This window comes from Oncorhynchus nerka, linkage group LG24 (assembly GCF_034236695.1).
Source record: "Oncorhynchus nerka isolate Pitt River linkage group LG24, Oner_Uvic_2.0, whole genome shotgun sequence".
Lineage (NCBI taxonomy): Eukaryota > Metazoa > Chordata > Actinopteri > Salmoniformes > Salmonidae > Oncorhynchus > Oncorhynchus nerka.
This window is the reverse complement of record NC_088419.1, coordinates 28,402,882-28,416,106: the sequence shown is the minus strand read 5'-3', so window position 1 is coordinate 28,416,106 and position 13,225 is coordinate 28,402,882. Positions and strand designations below refer to the sequence as shown.

The window sequence follows — 13,225 nt, the reverse complement described above, 5'->3', positions numbered from 1 at the left end:
GCTACTGAAGCTAGAGTTGTTCTTGCAGTAAATGTTTTCTATCCAATCAGGCAGTGAGCATTCACACCAATTATTATTTAAAGTTAATTCACAGTCAATTCTGGAGTTCACTGTACTTGACAGCAGCAGACTAGTGACCAGAACTGATATAATACTCAGTGTGGACTGACTGTCTGTTCCATGAGAGCCAGGAGGACTGTGTTGGGATTGATACTGAAGCATCACTGCAGTTTCCTGGCTACCCAAACTCCTTTCTCCGCCCAAATGCTACGTCACGCCTACGGACGTTAGTTTCTGGATCTGAGTACCTCCCTAACGATTTCTAGAATGCAAACACATTCTAACCATTCTGATTGGTGTTAGAAACCAATGGGTTGGGCCAGAGCCATTTTGACAGTTAGGCCAGAGCCATTTTGAAAATTAGTCATTGGCTTTGATACTCTGATTGGTTAGAGATTATCCCATCACTGATTACTTTGTTTTGTACAACACCCCTCATTTTGACGTCACTACAAACAACTTCAATGATGTCAGTCTCAGACTGAAGTACTATATGTAGTGAAGAAGTAGTCAAGAGTTCAGTTTGAGTCATCAGGCAAGCACTGCAGCAGAGTCCAGGTAAATATCCATTAAATAAGTTATTATAGCAGTTGTTTTTGTTTTGTTAATGCTTACCCTACTAGCTAAGTAACTACTACGTAACTATTACTAAGATGACACTTGTCTATAGCAATTCATGGAACTGAACCTGTCACTTGATCAGAGTTTAGTGTAGTACTGCATCACACCTTCAACCCAGACTCCAATGTAGCTGATAGCAGCAGACTAGTGACCAGAGATTATGTAATGAAGACTGTTAACCTTCTGTTCCATGAGAGCAAGGGAGGACTACTGATGTGTCGTCACAATAACAAACCAAACACAAATATTTTGAAAACAATAAAGAAACAGAAAGGAAGCAAGGGCGGTTGCTGCAGCATTTCCTTATGAAAGGTCCAAAGAGTATTTGTTGGTCCGTGGTTTGTAATGAGGAGCAAACAGACTCTGCACTTGACACATTTATGAAATTGCTTAATCCTGTTACTAATAAGCATGCACCCTTTAAGAACATGACTGTAAAAATGGTTAAATCCCTGTGGATTGATGAGGAATTAAAAAATGGTATGGTTAAGAGGGATGAGGCAAGAAGGAATGGCAAATAAGTCTGGCTGCACAACCGATTTTCAAACATATTGCAAATTGAGAAACCATGTGAGTAAACTGAATAAAAAGAAGATTAAACTATGCTATGAAACAAAGATAAATGAAATGAAATAAAGAAAGCTAGTAAAAACAGCATATACAGCATGTGTAAATGAGGTAGGATAAGAGAGGTAAGGCAATAAATAGGCCATGGTGGCGAAGTAATTACAATATAGCAATTAAACACTGGAATGGTAGAATGTGCAGAAGATGAATGTGCACGTAGAGATACTGGATTGCAAAGGAGCAAGATAAATAAATAAATAAATAAATACAGTATGGGGATGAGGTAGATTGAATGGGCTATTTACAGATGAGCTATGTACAGGTGCAGTGATCTGTGAGCTGCTCTGACATCTGGTGCTTAAAGCTAGTGAGGGAGGTAAGAGTATCAGCTTTAGTGATTTTTGCAGTTCATTCCAGTCATTGTCAGCAGAGAACTGGAAGGAGAGGCGGCCTAAGGAAGAATTGGCTTTGGGGGTGACCAGTGAGATATACCTGCTGGAGCGTGTGCTACGGGTGGGTGCTGCTATGGTAACCAGTGAGTTGAGATAAGGCGGGACTTTACCTAGCAGAGACTTATAGATGACCTGGAGCCAGTGGGTCTGGCGACGAATATATAGCGAGGGCCAGCTGACTAGAGCATACAGGTCGCAGTGGTGGGTGGTATACGGTGATTTGGTAACAAAACGGATTGCACTATGATACACTGCATCCAGTTTGCTGAGTAGAGTGTTGGAAGCTATTTTGTAGATGACATTGCCGATGTCGAGAATCGGTAGGATAGCCAGTTTTACTAGGGTAAATTTGGTGGCGTGAGTGAAGGAGGCTTTGTTGTGAAATAGAAAGCTGATTCTAGATTTGATTTTTGACTGGAGATGTTTAATATGAGTCTGGAAGGAGAGTTTACAGTCTAGCCAGACACCTAGGTATTTATAGTTGTCCATATATTCTAGGTCGGAACCATCCAGGGTGGTGATGTTAGTCGGGCGGGTGGGTGCGGGCAGTGAACGGTTGAAAAGCATGCATTTGGTTGTACTAGCGATTAAGAGCAGTTGGAGGCCACGGAAGGGGTGTTGTATGGCATTGAAGCTCGTTTGGAGGTTAGTTAGCACAGTGTCCAAGAAAGGGCCAGAAGTATACAGAATGGTGTCGCCTGCGTAGAGGTGGATCAGGGAATCGCCCGCAGCAAGAGCGACATCATTGATATATACAGAGAAAATAGTCGGCCCGAGAATTGAACCCTGTGGTACCCCCATAGAGACTGCCAGAGGTCCGGACAACATGCCCACCGATTTGACACACTGAACTCTGTCTGCAAAGTAGTTGGTGAACCAGGCGAGGCAGTCATTAGAAAAACCAAGGCTATTGAGTCTGCTGATAAGAATACGATGATTGACAGAGTCGAAAGCCTTGGCCAGGTCGATGAAGATGGCTGCACAGTACTGTCTTTTATCGATGGCGGTTATGATATTGTTTAGTACCTTGAGCGTGTCTGAGGTGCACCCGTGACCAGCTCGGAAGCCGGATTGCACTGCGCAGAAGGTACGGTGGGTTTCGAAATGGTCAGTGATCTGTTTATTAACTTGACTTTCGAAGACTTTAGATAGGCAGGGCAGGATGGATATAGGTCTGTAACAGTTTGAGTCTAGGGTGTCACCCCCTTTGAAGAGGGGGATGACCGCGGCAGCTTTCCAATCTTTAGGGATCTCGGACGATACGAAAGAGAGGTTGAACAGGCTGGTAATAAATAGGGGTTGCTACAATGGCGGCGGATAGTTTTAGTCCAGATTGTCTAGCCCAGCTGATTTGTACGGGTCCTGGTTTTGCAGCTCTTTCAGAACATCTGCTGTCTGGATTTGGGTGAAGGAGAAGCTGGGGAGGCTTGGGTGAGTAGCTGCGGGGCCTTTGCTTTCCTGACTGACTGCGTGTATTGGTTCCTGACTTCCCTGAACAGTTGCATATCGTGGGGACTATTCGATGCTATTGCAGTCCACCACAGGATGTTTTTGTGCTGGTTAAGGGCAGTCAGGTCTGGAGTGAACCAAGGGCTATATCTGTTCTTAGTTCTGCATTTTTTGAACGGGGCATGCTTATCTAAGATGGTGAGGAAATTACTTTTAAAGAATAACCAGGCATCCTCGACTGACAGGAAGAGGTCAAAATCCTTCCAGGATACCCGGGCCAGGTCGATTAGAAAGGCCTGCTCGCAGAAGTGTTTTAGGGAGCGTTTGACAGTGATGAGGGGTGGCCACCCGGGACCCATAGCAGATACAGGCAATGAGGCATTGATCGCTGAGATCCTGATGGAAAACAGAGGAGGTGTATTTGAAGGGTAAGTTGGTCAGGATAATGCCTATGATGGTGCCCATGTTAACGGATTTAGGGTTGTACCTGGTGGGTTCCTTGATTATTTGTGTGAGATTGAGGGCATCTAGCTTAGATTGTAAGACACGCCACCATATCCCAGTTTAGGTCACCTAACAGAATGAACTCTGAAGCTAGATGGGTGGTGATCAATTCACAAATGGTGTCCAGATCACAGCTGGGAGCGGAGGGGGGTCGATAGCAGGCGGCAACAGTGAGAGACTTATTTCTGGAGAGGTACATTTTTAAAATTAGAAGTTCAATCTGTTTGGGTAAAACCTGGAAAGTATGACAGAACTTTGCAGGGTATCTCTGCAGTAGATTACAACTCCTCCCCCTTTGGCAGTTCTATCTTGACAGAAAATGTTGTAGCTGGGTATGGAAATCTCAGAATTGTTGGTGGCCTTCCTAAGCCAGGATTCAGACACGGCAAGGACATCAGGGTTGGCAGAGTGTGCTAAAGCAGTGAGTAAAACAAACTTAGGGAGGAGGCTTCTGATGTTGACATGCATGAAACCAAGGCTTTTTCGATCACAGAAGTCAACAAATGAGGGTGCCTGGGGACATGCAGGGCCTGGGTTTACATCCACATCACCCGTGGAACAGAGTAGGAGTAGGATGAGGGTACGGCTAAAGGCTATCAAAACTGGTCGCCTAGAGCGTTGTGGACAAAGAGTAAAAGGAGCATATTTCTGGGTGTGGTAGAATAGATTCAGGGCATAATGTGCAGACAGGGATATGATGGAGTGCGGGTACAGCGGAGGTAAGCCCAGGCACTGAGTGATGATAAGAGAGGTTGTATCTCTGGATAAGCTGGTTATAATGGGTGAGGCATGTGTGAGAGTGGGACAAAGGAGGTATCAGAGGTATAATGAGTGGAACTAGGGGCTCCGCAGTAAACTAAAACAATGATAACTAACCTAAACAGCAGTATACAAGGCATATTGACATATGAGAGAGACATACAGTGAGGCATAAAGTAATCACAGGTGTTGATTTGGAGAGCTAACTTAGACAACAATGGGTGAGACAACAACAGCTACATCAGCTAAAACAACAACAGGTAAAATGGCGATGACTGGGCAGAGAGGGTCGGTTAACTACACACAGAGCCTGAGTTCGCGGCTGGGACCGACAGATAAAAACGCCATCACGCAGGCGATGCGGTCTTTAAAGTTAGTACCCCTGGGCTAGTAGAAGCGTCTGCTCCGACGGAGGCCGGTTGAAGGCACAGCGGATGGAGTATTCGTCTGCAGCCCTGCAGTATTGGTGTGGCGGGGCGCCGTGTCGACTAAGGATCCAAGCCAGATGGTGAAAGAGGTATTGTAGTTGTAGTAATTTAGTTTTCTATCCGGGAGATGCGCCTTTCACTTTCTGATTACTGGAAATCAGGAGGATGTTTCAAGAGTGAAAGTAGAAGCAGTACAGACGTGTTTACATTACCTGTTAAGATATGACTTTGATCTGGTATTTGATGACCCTCTCATCCAAACCTAATGTCGTAACTAGTTTGTTTATTTTCTCTGTTGATTGACATTGTGAGAGTATTGTGCAGGTAAACAAATTGATATTATATATTTGGGCATATTTCTCTTGCCAGAGCCACAATCGATGTAATCCCTATCCCAGGCTGTTGTCCCCAAATGCTTCAAGACAGCCACCATTGTCCCTGTACCTAAGAAAGCAAAGGTAATTGAATTAAATGACTATCGCTCCATAGCACTCACCTCTGTCATCTAGCAGTGCTTTGAGAGACTAGTCAAGGACCGTATCACCTCCTTTGCAGATGACACAACAGTAGTAGGCTTGATTACCAACAATGACTTGACAGCCTACAGCGAGGAGGTGAGGGCTTTGGGAGTGTGGTGCCAGGAAATAACCTCTTACCCAACGTCAACAAAACTAAGGAGATGGTGGACTTCAGGAAACAGCAGAGGGAGCACCCCCCTATCCACATCGATGGGACCGCAGTGGAGAAGGTGGAAGGTTTTAAGTTCCTCGGCGTACACATCACTTACAAATTCAAACTGAAATGGTCCACCCACACAGACAATGTAGTAAAGAAGGCACAACAGCGCCTCTTCAACCTCAGGCGGCTAAAGAAATTTGGCTTAACACCGAAAACCCTCACAAACTTTTACAGATACACAATTGAGAGCATCCTGTTGGGCTGTATCACTGCCTGGTACGGCAACTGCACCGCCCACAACGGCAAAGCTCTCCAGAGGGTGGGGCGGTCTGCCCAACGCATTACCGGGTGCAAACTTCCCGCCCTCCTGACACCTACAGCACCTGATGCCATAGGAATGCCAAAAAGATCATCAAGGACATCAACCACCCGGACCACTGACTGTTCACCCCGATATCATCCAGAAGGCGAAGTCAGTACAGGTGCATCAAAGCTGGGACAGACAGATTCTATCTCAAGGCCCTCAGACTGCTAAACAGCCATCACTAGCACAGAGGCGGCTGCCTATAGACATAGATTAGGAATCACTGGCCACTTTTAGAAATGGATCACTAGCCACTTTAATAATGTTATGTATCTAGCATTACTCATTAGGGATGCACCGATTTGACATTTTTGGCCGATACTGATATCTGATATTTTCCTTGCCAAAAAAAATGATACCGATATTTACAATTTTAGCGGCCTTTTAAGCATTCTAGTACAGTTAAATAGTTAACACACACACATGGACGCAGCGGTCTAAGGCACTGCATCTCAGTGCAAGAGGTGTCACTACAGTCCCTGGTTTGAATCCAGGCTGTGTCACATCTGACTGTGATTGAGAATCCCGTTTTGCGGCGCACAATTGGCCCAGCATCATCCGGGTCGTCATTGTAAATAAGAATTTGTTCTTAACTGACTTGCCTAGTTAAATAAAGGTTACACAAACACCACACTGACCAAAAAGTTATTTTGTTGGCATTTACGTATGTCCCCATTACCAGTAAAACATAATCAAAAACCTATTTCTTTCACTTACTTGCTGTGCTGTTTCGTTGTTCATTTGTTCAGTCGTTTCATTCTCAACCAGGATTTCTATGGAACGCCGTTTGTCTTTGCGTGGCATAAAAGATACACGTCAAATAACACTATTTGATGTGTCAAATAGCACTACATCTGTTTCATTAGCTATAGTTAGCTAGCTAACTATATAGCTAGGTGTCATCATCTAAAATAACCCTCATTTATAAGACAGTTGTTATTTGATTAATGGTGGTTGGACCCATCTACGTGAAACTAGCCCCAATAAGGATTAGCCACAATAGTGGACTTTGTTTATCCTTCAAAATAAAAGTATGGCATAATTCTACTATTTGTATTCATTTGCATTACTATCAATAACATACTTTTATTTTGAAGGCAAACCGCAAATTCCACTATTGTGCCTAATCCTTACTGTGGCTAGCTTCACAACACATAACCCGGTGCGGTGGAGCCTCACTAGCCAGATGAAGCTAGCTGGCTGCTTATAACATTAACTTTGGGCAACAGGTTGCTGACTAGCTATTTATTTTCATGAACTGAAGTTCAATTTCAATAGAAGAACAATAAGTGGAAACCTAGCTAATATTTACTCACAAGGATATATATATTTTTGTACCTTTATTTAACTAGGCAAGTCAGTTAAGAACAAATTCTTATTTTCAATAACGGCCTAGGAACAGTGGGTTAACTGCCTGTTCAGGGGCAGAACGACAGATTTGTACCTTGTCAGCTCGGGGGTTTGAACCTACAACCTTCCGGTTAATAGTCCAACGCACTAACCACTAGGCTACCCTGCCGATTCCTAAATCATTGCTAAGAATAATGAAAATGACTGCAGGTTCTACTGGTAATTGTTTTCAGTCTGGGTGTATTGGTGCTAGCTAAGTACCAAGCTAAAGCTAGCTACCCCAGAAGTTGCGGCCGAACAAATTATGCTTTATTACCAACACGGTATTGTAAACACATCGTTCGTGGCTGGTGTTTGCTTGTTTGCTGACTTTTTTGTACAACTTTGACAGTGCTACTGTATCGTGTTTGACATGCAAAGACCCAAACAGCGTTCCATAGTATGTATGTCGTGAAACTAATAGCAATGACACTATTACTGTGTAACTCCGGGAGGACAACATCTCAAAATAGCGCACTTGGTAGTGTGTACCAGTGCTAGATCAGTCGGCGAAAGCCAACATCACCCATGACAGAAAACATTTGTTTGTCAAGGGCAATGAATTCCATTACTTGGCTTTAATGGATTTCACCTTTGAGTTGTCTCGCTGAAATTTTGTTATTCTTTAAAATGACTGCTCGAGGGGGTAGCTCTAAGAATTTAATTACTTGTAAAAAATACACCTGTCCACACACGCAATCAAACAGACTCCAACCTCTCCACAATGGCCAAGACCAGAGAGGGTGTAAGGACATCAGGGATAAAATTGTAGACCTGCACAAGGCTGGGATGGGCTACAGGACAATAGGCAAGCAGCTTGGTGAGAAGGCAACAACTGTTGGCGCAATTATTCGAAAATGGAAGAAGTTCAAGATGATGGTCAATCACCCTCGGTCTGGGGCTCCATGCAAGATCTCATCTCGTGGGGCATCAATGATCATGAGGAAGGTGAGGGATCAGCCCAGAACTACACGGCAGGACCTGGTCAATGACCTGAAGAGAGCTGGGACCACAGTCTCAAAGAAAACCATTAGTAACACACTACGCCGTCATAAATTAAAATCCTGCAGCGCACGCAAGGTCCCCCTGCTCAAGCCAGCGCATGTCCAGGGCCATCTGAAGTTTGCAAATGACCATCTGGATGATCCAGAGGAGGAATGGGAGAAGGTCATGTGGTCTGATGAGACAAACGCAGAGCTTTTTGGTCTAAACTCCACTCGGCGTGTTTGGAGGAAGAAGAAGGATGAGTACAACCCCAAGAACACCATACCAACCGTGAAGCATGGAGGTGGAAACATCATTCTTTGGGGATGCTTTTCTGCAAAGGGGACAGGACAACTGCACCGTATTGAGGGGAGGATGGATGGGGCCATGTATCGCGAGGTCTTGGCCAACAACTTCCTTCCCTCAGTAAGAGCATTGAAGATGGGTCGTGGCTGGGTCTTCCAGCATGACAACGACCCGAAACACACAGCCAGGGCAACTAAGGAGTGGCTCCGTAAGAAGCATCTCAAGGTCCTGGAGTGGCCTAGCCAGTCTCCAGACCTGAACCCAATAGAAAATCTTTGGAGATAGCTGAAAGTCCGTATTGCCCAGCGACAGCCCTGAAACATGAAGGGTCTGGAGAAGGTCTGTATGGAGGAGTGGGCCAAAATCCCTGCTGCAGTGTGTGCAAACCTGGTCAAGAACTACAGGAAACGTATGATCTCTGTAATTGCAAACAAAGGTTTCTGTACCAAATATAAAGTTCTGCTTTTCTGATGTATCAAATACTTATGTCATGCAATAAAATGCAAATGAATTACTTAAAAATCATACAATGTGATTTTCTGGATTTTTGTTTTAGATTCCGTCTCTCACAGTTGAAGTGTACCTATGATAAAAAATTACAGACCTCTACATGCTTTGTAAGTAGGAAACACTGCCGATTTTGCAGGTTTTCAAATACTTGTTCTCCCCACTGTAGTTATTTGTTTCAAAATGTATACCTTCACCAATTTGGCCACTTCGGTAAATTTGGGCTACTTGTGTGGGACACCTGGGTGACTTCATGATAAATGTCATGTAGTACACTCATTTTGGAAGTTATCATTCTGAAACTTTGCACAAGTACTGCTGCCCTCTTATATTTTTCACTGAAATTGTCCCCATCATCCTATCTGAATTTTTGTTTTATCTTTTTCATTTTAAATATGATGATACAATAATACAAAGAAAAACGTATGTTTCTTTCATTGTATTATCTAAACCAGATCTATTGTGTTATATTCTCCTACATTCAATTCACATTTACACAACCTTCAGAGTGTTTTCTTTCAAATGGTACCAAGAATATGCATATCCTTGCTTCTGGGCCAGAGCTACAGGCAGTTAGATTTGGGTATGTCTTCAGGCGGAAACCTCTAAGAGGTTCTAGTCACTTGTTACTTTTGGCTCTTATTCTTATCCGTATTTTTTTTAAACTGCACTGTTTTTAGGGGCTCGTAAGCATTTCACTGTTGTATTGGGTGCATGTGACTAATACAATTTGATTTGATTTAATTAAACATTATTTGCATTGTGAGTAATAAGTGTGTGAGTGTATGTTGTTTTATTTTTCCTTGTCAGCCACCTATCCCTGCTTTGTCAGTCTTGATAAGCCCAGTGTATGCACTTCTGGGTGAGGCTGTAGCTGTGGTGGAGTGCATGGCAGATCTGAAAGAGAGATGCACAAAGGGACAGTAAGTATACAGCTCAACAACATGTCTGTGTGTACATCTGTTGGTGTGGGTGAGCATATGCAATATAATTCTGAATGACCTCTATCCATCTCGGTATCCTCAAAAGTTTCTCCCTTCACGGCCAGTGTAGTAGGAACTGGTGCAGCCGGTAGATTAAATACCACAGCTGTGAATGCAGCTGAACTGCTGGGGGTGGCAGATCTAAAAGAGAGATGCACAATTTTCTTAATTGACAATAATCATACAACTAAATAGACTGAATGAGTGTAAAGGCCTAGATTCAATCAATCAAACGTTAACCGGTGATAGCCAACACCCGCATAGCTGATGTTTTGGTGGTGTCTGAGGTGTAACTGCGTTGGATCTGTCAAATCAGTAAGCAGCTGCTCTTGATCATTGTCACAAAACTACACCCGTCCTACTCACGTTACAAGTTCAGAACCAGAAAGTACTTTCACTTTTTATTTCCTTCGTTACAGGTTATGAGAATCTATCGTCTGAGGCTGCAGCAATATCCCTTGACTGTACCTGAAACGATACAACGATACAAGTGCTATCTGTGGAACGAAAGAAGAATTCCTCACTACCGGCAGACTGTCAGAACATAATTTCTCATTTCTAATGTGCGACTGATAACAGTGTGGAAGAGCTGGTCATTTTTAAAGGACTTTGTGAATGATTACCTTGACAATAGGACAATTGAATATTATTGTCTTGCAGACAAGTGAAATATGTTTGAAATTATTTTCCTTGTGAGTTTCCTCCTAATACAGGATGTGGGTGGTGTTTCCATTTCTAACACAGAGATTATTGGTACTAATTGGGGTAAGAATGTTGAGTATCAACATGCGAGAGTATCTAGTTCTGCAGTACCTTTCTTCATTTGAGATCACCAATGACACTAATCAGCGACCACCTTACCTAGTTATTACACATGCCCCTGTTGGGTGGTTATGTTTTAATAGGTCACTCTTTGAATTTGTCTCAACTGCACCAGGACAAGTTTGTCAAAGTAGGGCAGAGTAAGTGTGAGCAGAAAACAGATCTACCTATCTGCCTGTGACGGTACTAAGGTTGTGGAACGTTTACTGTCTGTTGAATTGACTCTCGGTAATGGCACTAAGACCACTTTTTATGCCAATACCTTCGGTAATATCATCAATAATGGTATGATAGCTCCTAAGGGGACTTACTTTATCTGTGGATCCTATGCATATTCCTGGTTACCGAAGTTGTGGCAAGGGTCGTGTTATTAAGGATGTTATTTGGGATATGTCATACGCCATGAAGGACATTCTGTGAATTCTTCTTTTTCACAACGTCATAAACGTGTGATTACAGAAACGGAGAGATTCTTTGCTTTCTCTTTTCTTTGCGATTGCTTTTCCATTTTATGGCATTTCTAAAATAGCACGGGAAGCTATTAGTATGTCTAATTCTTTGGAAATCCTAGCTAATAGTACAGTTAATTACAGCTGAGATGGTTGCCATTTGGACTATGGTGATGCAAAATCGTTTGGCCCTTGATTATCTTCTATCCGCACAAGGGGGTACATGTCCTGTTATTGGTGCTGAATGCTGTACTTACATTCCTGATAATTCTGAGGAAACTGACCTAGTCCAAAAGATCAGAACTGAGGGCGCTAAATATCATGATTACAATCCAGATGATTTAGGCTTAGTCATGTGGTTGTCTTCATCATTCGGTAAATAGGGACGTTTTTTGGTGAGCATTTTTTGGTGTGGTTCTTTTTCTTATCCTCATCCAGGTTATCAAGTGTGCTATTGCCCGATGTTTATCTGCAAAAATCTGATGATTACGTGATAGGGGATATCATAAGATTCATCAACCGTGTCCTTTTGGAGATGGGTGTCAGTAGTGTTCACAAAAACGTGGTGGGGATCATAAGGGTCATCATCATCACATCAAGCCTCATGATTGTGGTCAAGGTAACAATGGTAACTATTCTCGGTGCTGTAACGAACCATGCTCTCTCAGGTGTGGTATCACAACTGTTAACCTGTTACGGCTGGGGGTTCTGCTAGCGGAACGTTTTGACAACATCCGGTGAAATTGCAGGGTGCGGAATTCCCCAAAAATTATTAGAAATATTTCACTTTCATACAATCAAGTGCAATACACCAAATTAAAGCTTCACTTCTTTGGGACTGGGGGGCAGGATTGAGTAGCTTGGATAATAAGGTGCCCAGAGGAAACTGCCGGCTACTCAGGCCCAGAAGCTATGATATGCACATAAGTGGTCGATTTGGATAGAAAACACTCTGAATGATGTCTGTGAGTATAACAGAACTCATATGGCAGGCAAAAACCTGAGAAAAATCCAACCAGAAAGTAGGAAATCTGAGATTTGTGGTTTTTCAAGTCATTGCCTATCGAATATACAGTGTCTATGGGGTCATATTGCACTTCATAAGGCTTCCACTAGATGTCAACAGTCTTTAGAACCTTGTTTCAGGCTTCTACTGTGATTGAGGAGAGAATAAGAGCTGATTGAGTAAGGGGTCTGCCAGAAGGCCATGTGCTTTGTCAGGCGCGCTCCCGTGAGATGTAGCTGCATTGCATTATATTTCTAAAGACAAAGGAATTCTCCGGTTGAAACATTATTCAAGATTTATGATAAAAACATCCTAAGCATTGATTCTATACATCGTTTGACATGATTCTACGAACTGTAATATGACTTTTCATCTGAACTTTCGCCTGGACTTGCCCTCGCTTCCTGAGTTTGGATTTGTGTACTAAACGCGCAAACAAAAAGGAGGTATTTGGACATAAATGATGGACTTTATGGAACAAAACAAACATTTATCGTGGAACTGGGATTACTGGGAGTGCATTCTGATGAAGATCATCAAAGGTAAGTGAATATTTATAATGGCATTTCTGACTTTTGTGACACCTCTCCTTCTTTGGAAAATGGCTGATTGTTTTTCTGTGACTTGGCGCTTAACATAATCGCAAGGTGTGCTTTTGCCGTAAAGCGTTTTTGAAATCTGACACAGCAGTTGCATTAAGGAGAAGTGTATCTATATTTCCATGAATAACACTTGTATCTTGTATCAATGTTTATGATGAGTATTTCTGTAATTTGATGTGGCTCTCTGCACTTTCACCGGATGTTAGTTTGAGACAATGCATTTCTGACCATAACCCACCAATTTCAAATTAGGTTTTTGGACATAAAGATGAACTTTATCGAACAAAACACACAT

General features: G+C 42.9%; 1 long non-coding RNA gene across 1 annotated transcript; it reads left to right on the top strand.

Moving 5' to 3' along the window:
* Positions 1-5,122: 5,122 nt before the first annotated feature.
* On the top strand, positions 5,123-6,513 carry LOC135564296 (uncharacterized). Its single transcript, XR_010460871.1, has 2 exons — positions 5,123-5,298; positions 5,396-6,513. It is a non-coding gene; the product is annotated as an uncharacterized LOC135564296 (long non-coding RNA).
* The last annotated feature ends 6,712 nt before the right edge of the window (positions 6,514-13,225 follow it).